We start from the raw sequence: 15701 nt of genomic DNA, 5'->3' as shown, positions 1-15701 counted from the left end.
CCTATTTTCAACAATCATTAGGAAGGCTATAGAGGAACTCGGGGAAATGTCTGTAATATAATGGTGAGTGGAAAACACGGTCACAAAAGTTATATACGTCCCTAAATTTGCAGACTTTGGATGGAATCGGGCCTGGGTTTGAATCTCAGTTCTGCCGCAGGACCTCTCAGAGCCTCAGTCTCTTCTTTAAAGTAACGGGGATAATAATTCCTTCCTTCTAGATTTATTGGAAGAATTTGGTGGAAAATACGTAAGCATTGAGCACAATCCTGGCCCCGGGAGAGCCAGTTCACAGTATGTGCATATGTGCATATGGGCAAGGGTAAGGAAGAGAATGCATAGCAGGCCAAAGGGCAGGGTCCTTCTAGCGATAAGACCCAGCGGTGGTGTTGTTTCCACTTAAGACTGTGATATTATCTTAACAAAACATACAAACATAAATGGGGCTTTGGACTAGAATAATACAGTTAAATAAGATTCCTCTAATCAACAACCCTGCCCTTCTCACTCTTGCTGGGCAGTGTTACTCCTGTGACATCTGCTCTTGGAACCATTTACATAAAAATCAGAAAAATCCGAAGCCTCGGGAGCTTCTCCACCCCAAGCCCAGGCAACTCTTCAGCCACCTCTGTTATCTGTTTTCTATTTTTTTTAAGATTTTATTTATTTTTTCAAGAGAGAGAGAGACAGCGAGAGAGGGAACACAAGCAGGGGGAGTGGGAGAGGGAGAAGCAGGCTTCCCGCTGAGCAGGGAGCCCGATGCGGGACTCGATGCGGGACTCGATCCCAAAACCCTGGGATCATGACCTGAGCCGAAGGCAGACGCTTAACGTCTGAACCACCCAGGCACCCTCTGTTATCTGTTTTCTAGAGATCACCTACATCCAGTGGGGCAGGGGGTGGCAAGGAAGCTAGGCTGGAGGATGAAGGGCAGATGCGCAGATGGAGAACACAATAATTAGGGCCTCGGATAAATGCTTAGAGGTATTCTCAGAGCTTTTGCACCTTGGTCCCAGGACCCCTAGACACCCTTCAGCAAACCATGAGGCTGCCCAGTAGGGTGTCAGCGACCCTGGAAAGTGCATCTAGCACTGCAGCCTGGGTTTAAGGCCGGAGGTCCTGCGAGCTCAAGCAGGACCATTTGCAGCAGGTGGGGTGTGTTCAGTCAGAGGCGGATGACTGGGGCGGGCTTGATTTGTTCCTAGACAGTCATCGGTGGAGACAGGCTCAATTATTTTCATTACATGGAGTCAACAGCAATAGGACAAATAATGGGTCTGAGCCAGAGAAGCAAAGGTTAAAGGGAGGGGGAGAGAGTGAACCAAGGGGGGCACCCCTCTCAGGCCCTCCGTGCCCAATGAACCATGATGCCAGGATGGGTGAGCAACGGCAGGAAGACATCGGATACTTGTCTGGTCCTGCTCTGCTGGCCCCAGCATAAACTCCTAGAAGGCCAAAATGGCACCTGCTGGGTGACTGACTCCAGAAGCCTTGGGTGGAAAGAACTTCATCAAGACCTCAGCTAAATGCTGCAGTATTGAGAGGGCTGCACAACCTGGGGGCCCTGTCTCCCCCTCTCCCTTACCCAGCTGCTCCCTTTTCCGCTGCAGGAATGACAACTCACCTTCCTAAGGGTCCCCTACAGCCAGACACTGGGCTAAACACTCGGCACGCACCACCTTAGTTCACTTTCCCAACAGCCCGTGAGTTATGGACTATTGCAGTAGAGGAAACTAAGGGTCCTAGAGGGTCATGTGACTTGCCCAAGCTGGTAAGTGGCAGAACTACCAAATCAAATCTGTCTGACCCCAGGGCCCAAGCTCTCAACCCCCACACTCTTTCTTCTCCTTTTCTCTCCTCTGCTTATGTCAAAGGCCTTCTACCCTCTCCTTCACCCCCTATCAGACACCGTATCTTCTGGAGGCTTGGGGGCTCATCAGTAGGCTGACCTCAGAAGAATAAAGCCCCTCAGGTGGAGGAGTCACTGTTTCTGAGATTTCTCAAGAACAGGAAACTTCCCGGGCTGCCTGCAATAAATCCAAGCTTTCCTTCCTTTGTGATTTCACCCCGGGAACAACACTCCAGGATGACTCATCTCGAGGCCCGGCAGGAGATCTCCTCTGGAGACTGGAGGTGACCTTGGCCAGGCGCTCACATCCTGTGCCTGTTTTCCCGTTTGTCAAGTGGGCAGCCCCAGCCCCCCTGCCAAGCTTGTTGTGGAGTATCAGGGTGAACACCAAGCATGTGGAAAATAATTTTTAAGATAGAATGCAAAAATCCACAATCCTCAAACTCCCACATACCAAACCCTGACCTAAACCCTCCGCAGTCCTAACTCTGCTGCAAGAGCTCACCTGCACTCTTGCATTCCTGGTGGATGGGCAAACCGTGATTACTGGAAGGTGGGAGGGTGACATGGATCATAACCCTTTTCTTTCACTGTTCCTTCCGCTCCTCGTCACCTTATTACAAGCACACAATGCTGAAAAGAGCAAGTACTCACAGAGCCCTAATTAGGCGTGCGTTTTATATATTTTTTATTATTTATTATGTTATCATTTAGTATCTATTATTTATATTTGTATATTTTCGCTCACTGAATCCCTTTATGAGTGTCTACGACTCGCCCTACTGTACGGATGAGAAAAGCAAGCTTCAGACCAGTTGGTGGTAGAAACAAAGGTCTACACAGCAGGTGTGGAAGCCCAGATTCCCTGTCAGATCTGTCAGTCTCCACCAGGACACGCCGCCTTCTCCCTCTTCGTCTCTAAAATGACCAGCCCCAGGGCGCCTGGGTGGCTCAGTTGGTTAGGCGACTGCCTTCAGCTCAGGTCATGATCCTGGAGTCCCGGGATCGAGTCCCCCCACATCAGGCTCCCTGCTTGGTGGGGAGTCTGCTTCTCCCTCTGACCCTCTCCCCTCTCATGCTCTCTATCTCATTCTCTCCCTCAAATAAATAAATAAAATCTTAAAAAAAAATAAAAATAAAAAGACCAGCCCCAGCACTCTCCTTCCCCACTCAGTTTTTCTTCATAGTTTTTCTGCTCTTCAGTAATGAATTCACTGCCGTGCCAATCCCCCACCCCGAGAGCTGGGAAACTCAGACAGGGATTTTGGGGGGCGTTCTGCCACTACTGTGGCCCATAACCACCTAGAACAATGCCTGATACACACTAGCTATTCAATAAATACTTATCAAACGTATGAGTTTGGCCAAAAATTCTCATCAGCTATTTTCAACTCTTCTTCCTACCGGATGGTAAATTTGGTCACAGCCATTTGTTCATCTCAGTCCCTCCTACCCCTTCACCCCCACCAGAGTCTATGATGATGCTTTGAAGAGAATAAAATATTCTATAAAAATCTGGGAACATGATTTTATTCTATTTGTTTGGAAACGGAATATGTTGGGGGTGGTTTGCTGTGTGGGGAATGGGTTCTTTCGGTTCCGCACAAGAAAGAGGGTGCTTCACGGAAAGTGAGCAGGACTGGAAGGAGTGTGATGCTTCCTCTCAGTGGCCCTGGGTTCCGCCCTCCCAGTCCTGCGCCAGGATGCTGACACACAGGTGGGCTCCACAGGCCGGAGGCAAGGTATGCTCCTTGGCTTCGATTTGCCTCATTCCTGACTCATCTTCCCTGGGCTGTGGCAAAGGGTTCAGTACACAGCTTCCTCAACTCGCCGCTGAGCAGCAGGCTGAGCGGGTGTTGGAAATGATACAGAAAAAAAGAATCTAATTAAGCAGAGTAGGTGATAGTGTCAGGAAGAAAAAGCAAGCAAGTGGCAATTTGGATATCTGCCTGCAAATAAAAGACATGACTGTCGTTTCTCCTCTGGCTCCTGTTTGCCCTATAAATCTCAGCTCACTAATCCAAGTGTTTTAATTATCGCTGTATAATACAACATGCTGTGTTGAGCCCATCATGGGGAAATTAAAACGAAGGAGGGGGGTGGAGGGATTCAGGCTACCCCATTCTCCCATTTCTCTTGTTTACACTAATCTGAAGGTGTTTTTCCCCCTTCTGCCATAAACACAACATGGGGTTTTCCAGCATCAAATGTATTACCACAAAAAGGAACTTCAGGCCCTCAGCTCTTTCCCCAACACCAGGCAACATAAGGGGCCAGGAGTCATGGCCACTTTTGACACTTAATCCCCAAGAAATCACAAGAACTAGGTCCAAAATTAAACACCAGCTCCAAAAGAAGAGTCCCTGAGTGGGAAGCAGCATGAAGGTTAAGACTAGCATTAGAATCTCACCTCCACCCCCTACTGCTGTGTGACCTTGGGCAAGTCACTAAACCTCTCTGAGTCTCAGCTTCCTCAAAACACAGCACTAAGAGGAGTAAATAACATCCTGCCTTTATCACAGTGTGAGTGCTATACCACACACTCCCATCTCCTGGTCCTTATCTCTGCCATTCCAACTACCTATAGCAAACCTCACAAGGCAGGAGGGCTCACTCTCCCTCCCTTCTCAAATATCACCTTATCAGTGGGCCTTCCCTTATGACCATAAATAAAACACTACCCCTCCTCCTGTACTCACACACAGCATCCCCCCCCCCAGCCCAAGATCTTCATTTTATCTTCCAGAGCACGAAGGACTACCTGACATTTCACGTATCGATGTGTTTAATTTTTTTTGGTCTCCACCTGAGAGGTAAACCCCAAGACAGAACTTTTGTTTTGTCCTCTGCTGTCTCACCAGCACCTATAGCAGAAGTGCCTGGCATAGAGTAGATGTTTAATAAATATTAACCGAATGAGTAAACAGAAGCTATTCTTTGGACGATGATGACTGGAAGAGCCATCAGAGACCACACAGGCCACAGTCTGGCACAGCCTAGGAAACTGAGGCCAAGAGACATCAGATGACCTACCCTCCGGTTCCTGCTTCCCCAGAATGGAGTAGCGGCAGAGGCTGAAGGCCCTGACTCCTGCTGTCTTGCTCTTGCATCAAGCCAGCCGGCCCAGACCAACAACTTGGCATGTTGGTGCCCTGGGTTCCTCAACTGCGGAATGGAAATAATGAAGCAGCTGGCTCTCCCTTCCAAGTGCTCAGGACCCGGATGCCCCAGTGACTGGCAATCTATAAAAGCAAAAAGGACAGGTGGAGATACTGCTGCAACACTGGAAATCCCTCGACAAATGTGCTCCGAGGTGACGAACTACAGACAGCTGCAGCACAGGGGAGCCAAAGGCCAGCACATTTCTCTCTCAAAATCCGCCAGCATCAAGGACCCTCTTGGCCTTCTCCACTGACTAAAGGCAAGCATGGCAGTCCCATTTCTGGGACGCCAGATAGCTGGCACTTCCCCTTGCACACACACAAGCGGGCTGCAAACCCCAGCTACCCCCCATTCCTAGGTGGACAGCCTCTCTGGGTACTGACTTTTCATTCCTTACGACCTTCTTAGGATCGAATGAGAAAGCACATAGATGGCCCCTGGCCCAGTCCACGGGCACAGAGCAGGCACAAGGGAACAGTAAGTTATATGGCATTGATGATATCTGGCGTCAAACACAACCTTCTAGCACCCCACCCCCATCCACCCAGCACCCTGTAGGGCTGAGAATTAAGGGTCTCACAAATGAAACCTTGGGAATCCAGCACCAGACAATTTTTTTTTCTTTTTTAAGTTTCCATGTTCCTGTTCAGGTAGAATGGAAGGAGCTCAGAGCCCACACCAGTCCCCCTCTTGGTCCAAGCCCCTCAGCCCCTCACCAGGCCCCAAAGGGAGGATTCTAGTCTGAGGGTGTGAGTCACTCAGGTGCTCTTTTTGCAGAAAGTAAGATTTGGCCTAGAGTTCCCCAGAAATTAAGGTGACAAAGGACCCAGCAAAAGTATCCCGTGCTCCTCCCCTTACCCGTTCTCCTAACCAAATAATCAGTTTTAAAGTACTAAAGACAGACACCACCAGTAATCAGAACGTGGTGACCAAATGAGTCCTGGTACTTCCACTTACATAGTGTAAGCTGGTCCAACTCCTCAACCTCTCTGAACCTCAGTATCGTCATCTGTATTAAGGGAATAGCAAGGTCTAAGGGGGCTACTGTAAGGATTAAAGAAGAGAATGCACAGCGCCTGGGGCATTAACTATATTCAAGCCAAGAACCCCAGTGCAGCCAATGCCGGAATCATAAGCATTAATTGCTCAGAAAGAACACTCTGTACAGCAAAAGGAGCCTTTCCCTGCACCACAAACCAGACTTGACCACTCCACCACGGACTGCAAGTTGTAAGCAAACATTAACTGCACCAGAGGCTTTCAAAAATCATTCAAAACAATGGGGAAGGGGCCAGAAGAGGTGAAGGTACATGAAGGCACAGAAAGGCACAGGTGGAACGGAAACCCAAACAGCTCCTGAAAGACAGGTGCCTAGCGGGACATGGTGGGGGATGCTCCTCATGAAATAACCTGGTCTGAAGTCATTGTTGCTTTGAACTTCTTTGATGAGTGGGAATTTCTAGAATGTTCCCTTGGCAGTATGGCTGACTGGTTACAAACATATGCTCTGGGATGAACCAAATCTAGATTGGGCGTGCCAAGAGCCCTCAAGAGGTTTCAGGAGCTGGTGACTTTCGGCTACTCGGGGAACCCTCCTGGGCCTCAGTCCCAACCCCCACCCCCCACCCCCCACCCCCCGCCCCCCGGACTGGAAGTAATGATTACTGCCTCTGCAGGGCCCTTGTAAGGCTAAACAGGATGGGCGCACGCTAAGGTGCTTCCAGGGCATGGCCCTTTCTCTGCTGCAGCTGTTGAAAAAAAAGAAAAATCCGAAGAAAGCAACTGAAACGCGAGCGGGAGCGCGGCGGGGGCCGGGGGCTCCTCCCACAGGCGCCCCGGAGCCGGCCCGGGCCTGTGGCCTGGCCGGGGAGGCCAGGGAGCGGGCGCCCCGCGGGAGCGCCGAGGCCCCGCTGCGCCGGGCCGGGCGGGGGCGGCGGAGGAGGAAGCGGGGGCGGCCGGAGCGCGGTGGGGATGTTTAAAGGAAATTTACAATCATTTCCTCTCTGTGGTTTGGTGACAAATCAACAACATCCTGTTCTTTTGTGAGGCTCCGGGCGCCTGCGAGGCGGGAGCAGCGCTCCGGCTCTTAAAGGGACATACACAGGGCCCCCTCCCCGCCTCCCACCACTCCCCTGAGGCTCAAAAAAAAGAAGAAAAAAAAAAAAAATACAGCCTCCCCAAGGCGCCACCTCCGGGGGCGCGCGCGGCCGGAATGCGGGGGCTGCTGCCCGAGCCGCTCCCCGGCCGCGACCCGGATCGCGTCCCCTCCCCCACGGCGTCCCCTCCCCGAGGACAGGAGGAGACCGCTGCGGCGCACCCGTCTGATGGATGTTGCGGCCCGGGGCCATCTCCCGCGCAGGGGGCAAGCAGGGGGCGGAGGCGCGCCCGCCCCACGGTCCCCCCCTCCCCGGCAACCCCTGGGCCGGCTTCGGACCTCCGGGTAGTTTTTACCCCCCTCCCCTAAACCCTTCGTCTCGAATTTTCCAGCCCCCAAACTCTGGATTTATGGTTAAAATGTCAACGTACGCACACGAGGTTTATAAAATGCCAAAGCAGAGAGAGGCTTCCCGAGCTGTAGGAGTAATGAGAATCAGATGGCTAGGACCAGAAAAATAAAAAAATATTCAACTACCCTCCTGGGATTTCCTTCATTCAGTCATCTAATGGGTATTTTTTTTAACAAGCGCTGGTCACCATCCTAGGCCCGGTACAACACGAACAGGACAGACATTGTCCCTGCCCCCAGGGGGCTTAGATTCTCAAGATGGAGGAGGAAGGATGGATGGATGGATGGATGGATGGATGGATGGATGGATGGATGGATGGATGGGAGGGAGGAATTATTTCACATGCTGTAATAAAGGAGGATGGTATTCTAGAATTGCAGCTTCCTATAGGAAGACCTCCTTGAGTTGGTGACCAAAGAATGGGTTGAGGGGTCCAGCAGTATTACCTGGAAAGAGACTAGAAGCAGGGGCAGCACGCCTGATCATACCCAAGACCACCTAAAGGGCATTCCAGGGATGGATTTCCCTCCCAAGGACAAGCTTTGGAGGTTGGCATCCAGGATGAGAGAGACCTGGGTCCCTCTGGTCTGGCTGTCTAACCCAGGTAAGTGCCTTCCCAGCTCCAGGCCTCACACTTGCTTCAGTTAGAAGCAAAACACTGAACTAAATTCAGTAGTCTCAATCCTGGGTGCAAAATAGAAATCCGCAGGGTGATTTTCAAAAGTAATGATCCAGGGTGCCTGGGTTGCTCAGTCCTTAAGCATCTGCCTTTGGCTCAGGCCATGATCCCAGGGTCCTGGGATCGAGCCCCCCATTGGCATCAGGCTCCCTGCTCTGCAGGAACCGTGCTTCTCCCTTTCCCACTCCCCCTGCTTGTGTTCCCCTTCTCATTGTCTCTCTCTGTCAAATAAATAAATAAAATCTTAAAAAAAAAAAAAAAGCAATGATCCCCCTGATCCCACCTCAGACCGATGTCATCAGAATCTCTGACAATGAAGCCTGGACACTGGCATTTTTTTTTAAGGCTCCCTGGCTGACTTCAGTGGGCAGCCAGAGTCAAGAGCCAGTGACCTAGATGATCTCTAAAACCTAGGTTTAAAGTGCAATGAGAGCATTTGGACTTAGGGTATAATCATTCACATCATTGAGTACTTGCCATCTACCATATAATGCACCAAATATGTCATGCATGTATTTTATTTAAGTTACAGAGGAAAACCCTACCAAATTAGATAGGTACTACTATTATCCTCATTTTACAGATGAGGAAACTGAGGTACAGAGAGCAAATTTGGTCAAGAGCTTGAAACCTCTAAGCGGGCATGCCTTTCCAGTGACAAGAAGCAAATTTCTACCTAATGGAGTTGTCACTCACATAGAAGAGCTACCAAGAGAAGAGCATGGGGTACTTCAAGTGAACACATCTTGGATGCAGGCACAGGACTGGCCTGGTCATTCTGACAGCCCCACAGTGTGCATGCCCAGAGTGCACATCCCAGATGATGAGTGTAACTCTAAGAAAACAGCCTTTCGTGTTTCTCCGCGTTGATCTCTGTCATTTTCAAAGATGATTCCCATAAAATGTGGGGTTTTACCTTAGGCAGATAGAGGAACCATTTGGCTGGGTGAGGAGAAAGAACTTCCTGTGTACCCCGGTATGGCCAGGACAGAACACACTCACCCGCCCCCACTCCCTCCCGTGTGGGGCCCACCACCGCCTTTCCCGCCTTTTGACCGCCTTCCCATTTGTGCAGTTCTCTGAGGCAGGACCCAGAGGATGGCATGTTAAGTGGGAGCTGAGACAGGTTCCCAAGGAAGTGAAAGATCAGTTAAAGCAGAGATTAGGAAAAAGGGAAGATGGTCTATTCTTCAGGTGGAATACTGTGCTGCTGTTAAAAAGGGGAGAGCTGTACGGATAAATTCAAAAGATGCTCGTGATACACAAGGTACAGAACAGGATCTTCTCACTGATATTTATATAAACACCACACACACACGGGGCGCCTGAGTGGCTCAGTCGTTAAGCGTCTGCCTTCGGCTCGGGTCATGATCCCGGGGTCCTGGGATCGAGCCCCGCATCGGGCTCCCTGCTCCGCGGGAGGCCTGCTTCTCCCTCTCCCGCTCCCCCTGCTTGTGTTTCCTCTCTCGCTGTGTCTCTCTCTGTCAAATAAATAAATCTAAAAAACAAAAAAAAAACACCCCACACCCACAGAGGAAACTAGCAGAACCATCTGGAAGGACAGATTCCAAACTGTTGCTAGTGATGACTGGGCAGATGCACGGGGGTGGAGGTCCACGGGAGGGCAGTGTGTTGTATTAATGGCATACTTTTACTTTCTCTATTAATCATCCTATTATTTAAATTGTTGACAACAACTATATATTAATTTTTTCAGATAAAGGGACATCAATGTATAAATCAAAAGAACTCCTAAAAAGGGGAGCGTAACAGCCCATGCCAGGCCCCGGGAATTCTGTCCAGGAGAGGCCCCCAGCAAGGGCATCTTTGCCGAGCCCTCCAGCCAGTGTTAGCGGCCCCATTGCTCTCCCCTGGTTGCTCTCTCTTCAGTGTGCCGTTCCGGTGGCAGCCTCTTACCTGGTCAGCTGCTTCCCCTCCAGGCAGGGAGTGGCCCAGGGAATTTTGGGGTTACAGAAGATGGATCTGAGAGCTAGTGGCCCCAGTTGATGTAAGAGACGACAAAGCTTATTTGGGAAGGAAAAACTGCCCAAGGTGCTACTTGCCAGGAGAGGTGGGTAAAGGGCGTGGCGTTGATGTTAAGGACTCTGACTTCCCTGTGCTCCTGTGTGTTGCTTTGGAAGCTGAGAAATGGAAACTGACACACCAAGACCTGAAGAAAAGAATAGTGCTTTGTGGTCAGAACCTTTTCCCAAAAATCCAAAAGGCTAGGGGCAAGCGTCCGCTTATAACATTATATGCAGGACAGTCCCCCCTCTAATGAGGACCTGAGAACTCGGCAACTTCATGGCCTGTATGAACAGCAGGGGGTGGATTTCCTTCCCTAGGGAGGAATAGTTTAGCCACTCTCTGCTTCCTCTTTATGTTTTCTTACATCTTTGTCATTTATAAACAGCATAATGTTGTGGTTAAGAGCAGGAGCTAAGAAGACAGAGAACCCAGGTGGAATTCTGTACCACTTCCCTAAGTTTCCCTCCATTTCCTCTAAAATAGGGATAATAATAGTACTTACCTCATGGAGTTGTCTGGTAAGAATTAAATGAGATAATGCAGGAAAAGTTCTGAGCCCTGTACCTGGCACATGCAGTGAATAGTAACTGTTGGTTTTATAACTAACAATAACAAGATCCACAGCAATTATGAACTGTACCTTATGAACTGTACCTTTCAAATGACAATAAGGAAGGTGACTGACGTTCACACACTTACTCGTTTACACATCTCTAACATAAGTCCGAATCTAGGCTTCTAGAATTAGAAGTCTTTTTTTTTTTTCAGGATTATTCATTTATTTATTTGACAGAAAGACACAGCGAGAAAGGGGACACAAGCCGACGGGGGAGGGGGGGAGTGGGAGAGGGAGAAGCAGGCTGCCCGCTGAGCAGGGAGCCCGCTGAGCAGGGAGCCCGCTGAGCAGGGAGCCCGCTGAGCAGGGAGCCCGATGAGCAGGGAGCCCGATGAGCAGGGAGCCCGATGCAGGGCTCGATCCCGGGACTCCAGGATCATGACCTGAGCCGAAGGCAGATGCTTAACAACTGAGCCACCCAGGCGCCCCTAGAATTAGAAGTCTTCCACAAGACCTGTGTCCACCAAAATCCTACATAGTTGAGCTTCCACTGCATCCAAAAATTATCACCTCCCTCTGAAGTCATTCAATAAGACCCTAATTTACTTTGCTTTTACATTTGCTAGCTGCTGTACAGACTGATCAAGACAAATAAATTCCTTCCTTCCATTCAATCAGGCCTGGCCATCTTGGAATCTTCCCAAAGCCCTTAGAAATAGGAATCCTTTCTTTCTTTTTTTTTTTTTTTTTTTTAAATCTCTGTTCCCTCTTCAGTCTAGTTAGGAGAAAGAAAGTTTCTGGGGGTAGGAGGTTTAAACTGATGGGCCATTAACAGGATAACAAAGCAAAAGGAATTTTCCAGGTCACCAGCCAACAACTTTAGAGTGGTATTTAAAATTCACTTGCTTAGGGGGAGGGAAAGAGGACGGTCAGGAGAGGGTGGGGAAGGATTTCTCCCAGCTGATGGGGAACTAGGGAACGCCCTTTTTTATGGTTAGCAAAACCAGTAAACACCTTAACAAGCTGCTTGGTTTCTGGGCTGATCTTTTATCATAGTACTTCAGATGCAGATACTGAAAAGAAAACAAACATCAGTGTGCTGAATCCATGAAGGAAATGTTCTCCTTGGTTTCAGATTTAGGGAACACCTGGATCCCTGCTACAATACAACATATCCATAAATTTCTTCTGAGCCCACTGAATAGACAGACACACACACACACACACACCACTCTCTCATACATAACTTGCCTTATTCCAGCTGTGACAAAGTTCAGTAGAAGGGACAAGGTCATGCTGTGTTCCCCCACCCCAAGTTTGTATTTTGAAAATTTATTTTTTGGCAGTCTGGAAGTCATTGGGGAAGGCAGCTTCAGCACTTAATTGGTAAAAAGAAATACTCTCTAGGGATCACCTTTGCTGCTGAAGGGAAGAATGACCAGCAAAGAGTCCTGCTGAAATTTGGCAGCTGAGCCTTTCCACCTCCCTATTCCACTCTCTCCTCTCTCACAGTGCACTGCTCCAGGAACCTGCACAGCCCTGGCAGCTTCTGGAAGCCCCACCAAGTTACACAAGGCTGCTTAAGTAGTTGTACACAGTTTTAGGTTTTTCTAGTACAATGATTTCCAAACTCTTTAAAACTCAGCAGAATCCTTTCCAAAGGAACACAAAGGAAAAATAGATTGATTAAAGCTATTGCTTCTGGGGCCCCCGGGTGGCTCAGTCATTAAGCGTCTGCCTTCGGCTCAAGTCCTGGATCAAGCCCCGCATCGGGCTCCCTGCTCCGCAGGAAGCCTGCTTCTCCCTCTCCCACTCTCCCTGCTTGTGTTCCCTCTCTTGCTGTCTCCCTCCGTCAAATAAATAAATAAAATCTTAAAAAAAAAAACAAAAAACACAACTATTGCTTCTGGTAGGAGCCAATCATAAGGTTGCTCAAATGGGTCCTTGGGATTAAAAAAAAAAAATCACTATTTTCGAATATCACTCCACTATTACTTTAGGTAATTTTGTCATTACAATCAAGTCCAAACTCCTCATTAGGTCTTTAGAACCCTATTTAATCCAGCCCCTGCCTACCTGAGCTTCTTGCGGTTATGCCCATGTTGTCAGCTCTCTTGATTTACTCCTTGATTTTGGTGGTGCAGGTCTTCCACTAGCTTCCTGGGAAGAGATACATGGGAGGTAAATTTTTTTGAAACCTTGTATTTCAGCATATTTCTTGCCTTTTGTTCTCTCTTCATATTTTGACCGGTAGTTTTTCCAGGTATAAAAATCTAGGTTGTAAATCATTCCCCAACAAGCCTAGGCCTCTCCAGCATCTAGGTGTTTGAACTGGCAGTTCCTCTTGCATAGAACACATACCTCATGCTCACCCCCTGCCCTTGTGTAGATAACACTTCATTGTTCTTTTTCTTTTTTAAGATTTTTTTTTTTAAGTAATCTCTATACCCAAAGTGGGGCACGAACATACAATCCTGAGATCAAGAGTCATATGCTCTACCAACTGAGCCAGCCAGATGCCCCACACCTCATTATTCTTGTCAGGGAAACTTACCTTCCCAACCACATATCCCTCTTAGTTGCTCCCACAACTTGATGGTTACCCCGTGTTACACTTCTTACACCATATTATCACTACCTATTTACTTACCTGTGTCCTGCTCAGTTTGTGAGCATGAGGGCTAAAAACACAGAGTCACAGTGCCACTCGATAAATATTTGTAGAACAACAACAACAAAAAAATGAACGGTTGTGATATTTTTTTAAAGATTTATTTATTTATTTGAGAGAGAAAGTGAGAATGAGCCCAAGCACGAGCGGGATGGGCAGCGAGAGAGGGAGAATCTCGGGCAGACTCCATGCGAAGCACGGAGCACAACACGGGGCTTGATCCCAGGACCCTGATATCACAACCTGAGCCAAAACCAAGAGTCAGACACTCAACTGACTGTACCACCCAGGTGCCCCAGATGATATTTTTTATTATAAGACACAATGTACAGTAAAATGTTTGACAAATGCCCTTACCAGCTGGTGCATGCTCGGGGAGTAGAGAGCAGGACTAGTCTCAGGGAAGATATGCCACCTTGAGACTAAGAACATAGTAAGAACACCTATAATTTCTTGCTCAATATGTGCCTTTCATAAGGACAGGTACCACATCTGGTCCCAAAATCAGACCATAATGACAGCTTAATAAAGAACTGTTGAGTGAATGAACTGGTGCAGACAAAGGGAGTCCTATGCATTACACGACCAAGAAAGCAGAGAGAAAAAGTCCCTACACTGTCTTACAGTCATAGGAAAAAGGGAGGTTTGGAATGAAAACACAATTCCTCATCGGCTCCCACCCCACCTCCAGTAGCAAACCCTCTCCCAATTCCCTGTTCCAGATATAGGCATTCCCTTCTTTGGACACATGGATTTGAAGCCCCTCAACTATCTGGCTTGAACCCTTGCTTTTGTAGTCTGTTTATTTTCAACCAGCAGGTCCTGTTGCCTCCTCTCCCTCTCTCCCTTTACAGCAGCTTTCACCCCGACCCTCCTGCTTCATTCCTCTAGTATGGAGGAGTAAGGCCTCCATCACCCCAGTGAGGCCTCCATCACCCCAGTGAGGCCTCCATCACCCCACACCTACATTTTCCCAGGGCTCTGTCCTTCACTCCAAGTCATTTTGACACCTCTGTCAGATTAATCTCTCTGAGGCATCACTTTGCAGTGTCTCCTCGCTGCCCCAAAATACCTTCAGAGGCTTTTGACTTCCTCTCGTGTTAAGTCACAACTCTTCTGCCAGTTTTCAACCTTCAGAATGACTTCTGATGCTCTGTTTTCCCTCCTCACACACACCATCTCACTTATCACACATACACAACTCTCAAAGATTAGGCAAGATGCCTCACTGTCTCAGAAACAACAGAGCAGACTTCTGCACAACTTGTGCATTTTCTTCTCTGGAATGTTCTCCCCACCCCTCTCTTAATTCAATCCATCCTTCCAGACCTGATTTAAATTTTTCCTCCTCCAAGATGCCTTTATTTACAACTTCAGGCCTTGCAGATCTTCCCAAATTTAAAATCCAAATAGCACTTATCATCTTTGCAGCCCAGTTACATCTGGATGTGTGCCTTATATAAAACACTATATAATCCACATGCATTGGTGCAGTCTTCCCCAGCTAGCCTGGCTGCTCCTTGATGGTAAGGATGTCCTGTTCTTGGACCTGAGGGACCTAGAGTTCAACACAGAGTAGTATTCAGGAGGTGGTAAGAGAGCTGCCTTCAGAAACAAACTAGGGTTAATCCCAGCCCTACCAATTCTAATTGTGTGTATTTGGACCCTCTGAGCTTCAGTGTTCTCATCTGTAAAACTGGGATAATAATAGTGCTATCTCATAGATTTGATGTGAAAATTTAAATGAGATAATGCTAAGTAAAGCAATTTGCACATTGTTCTGATACAGGATAAGTACTCAGTACGTGCTAACTATTGTTATTAGAGACTCCAATCCCTGTTCTTGGAGTTGAACTTTGGCCTTGATTTTGCTTGAGACTTTCTGTCACTGAGCCAGCCTTGCAAATAGTGATTTCCTGCCAATCCCTGCCTCTGTGTCCACCCTTGGCTGGTCAAAGCATTCTCTGCAAGCGGTGGCTAAGAGAAAGTTCCACGATGCAATGTCATCTCAGGCCCTACCTGTGGTTCTTCCTGCCCTCAGCACTACTGGATTCAGTGCTGAATTGTTTAGTACCTTTGGTTTGAGAACCTTAAGCTTTTCTTTTTTCCACTTCTTCTTTATCACTATCATTGCATTATAAAAACAATACATGCTCATTATATTTTTTAAAGCACATAAAAATATAAAGAGCAAAAGTCTCACTCCTCACCCAAACCTCCATTTCTACTCTTTAAAAGAAACCAGTTAG

The 15701-nt window shown here is 48.2% G+C and overlaps 1 long non-coding RNA gene across 1 annotated transcript in view; it reads right to left on the bottom strand.

The window, feature by feature from the left end:
* The window catches only part of LOC113928889, a 124838-nt gene extending 111895 nt beyond the window's left edge, over positions 1-12943 (bottom strand). The window contains exon 1 of the long non-coding RNA XR_003521992.1: positions 12858-12943. This is a non-coding gene — a long non-coding RNA (uncharacterized LOC113928889). The remainder of the gene's footprint in view (positions 1-12857) is intronic.
* Positions 12944-15701: the final 2758 nt, after the last annotated feature.

Source organism: Zalophus californianus, chromosome 5, assembly GCF_009762305.2.
Source record: "Zalophus californianus isolate mZalCal1 chromosome 5, mZalCal1.pri.v2, whole genome shotgun sequence".
NCBI classification, from domain to species: domain Eukaryota; kingdom Metazoa; phylum Chordata; class Mammalia; order Carnivora; family Otariidae; genus Zalophus; species Zalophus californianus.
This window is presented reverse-complemented; position numbering and strand designations above follow the sequence as displayed.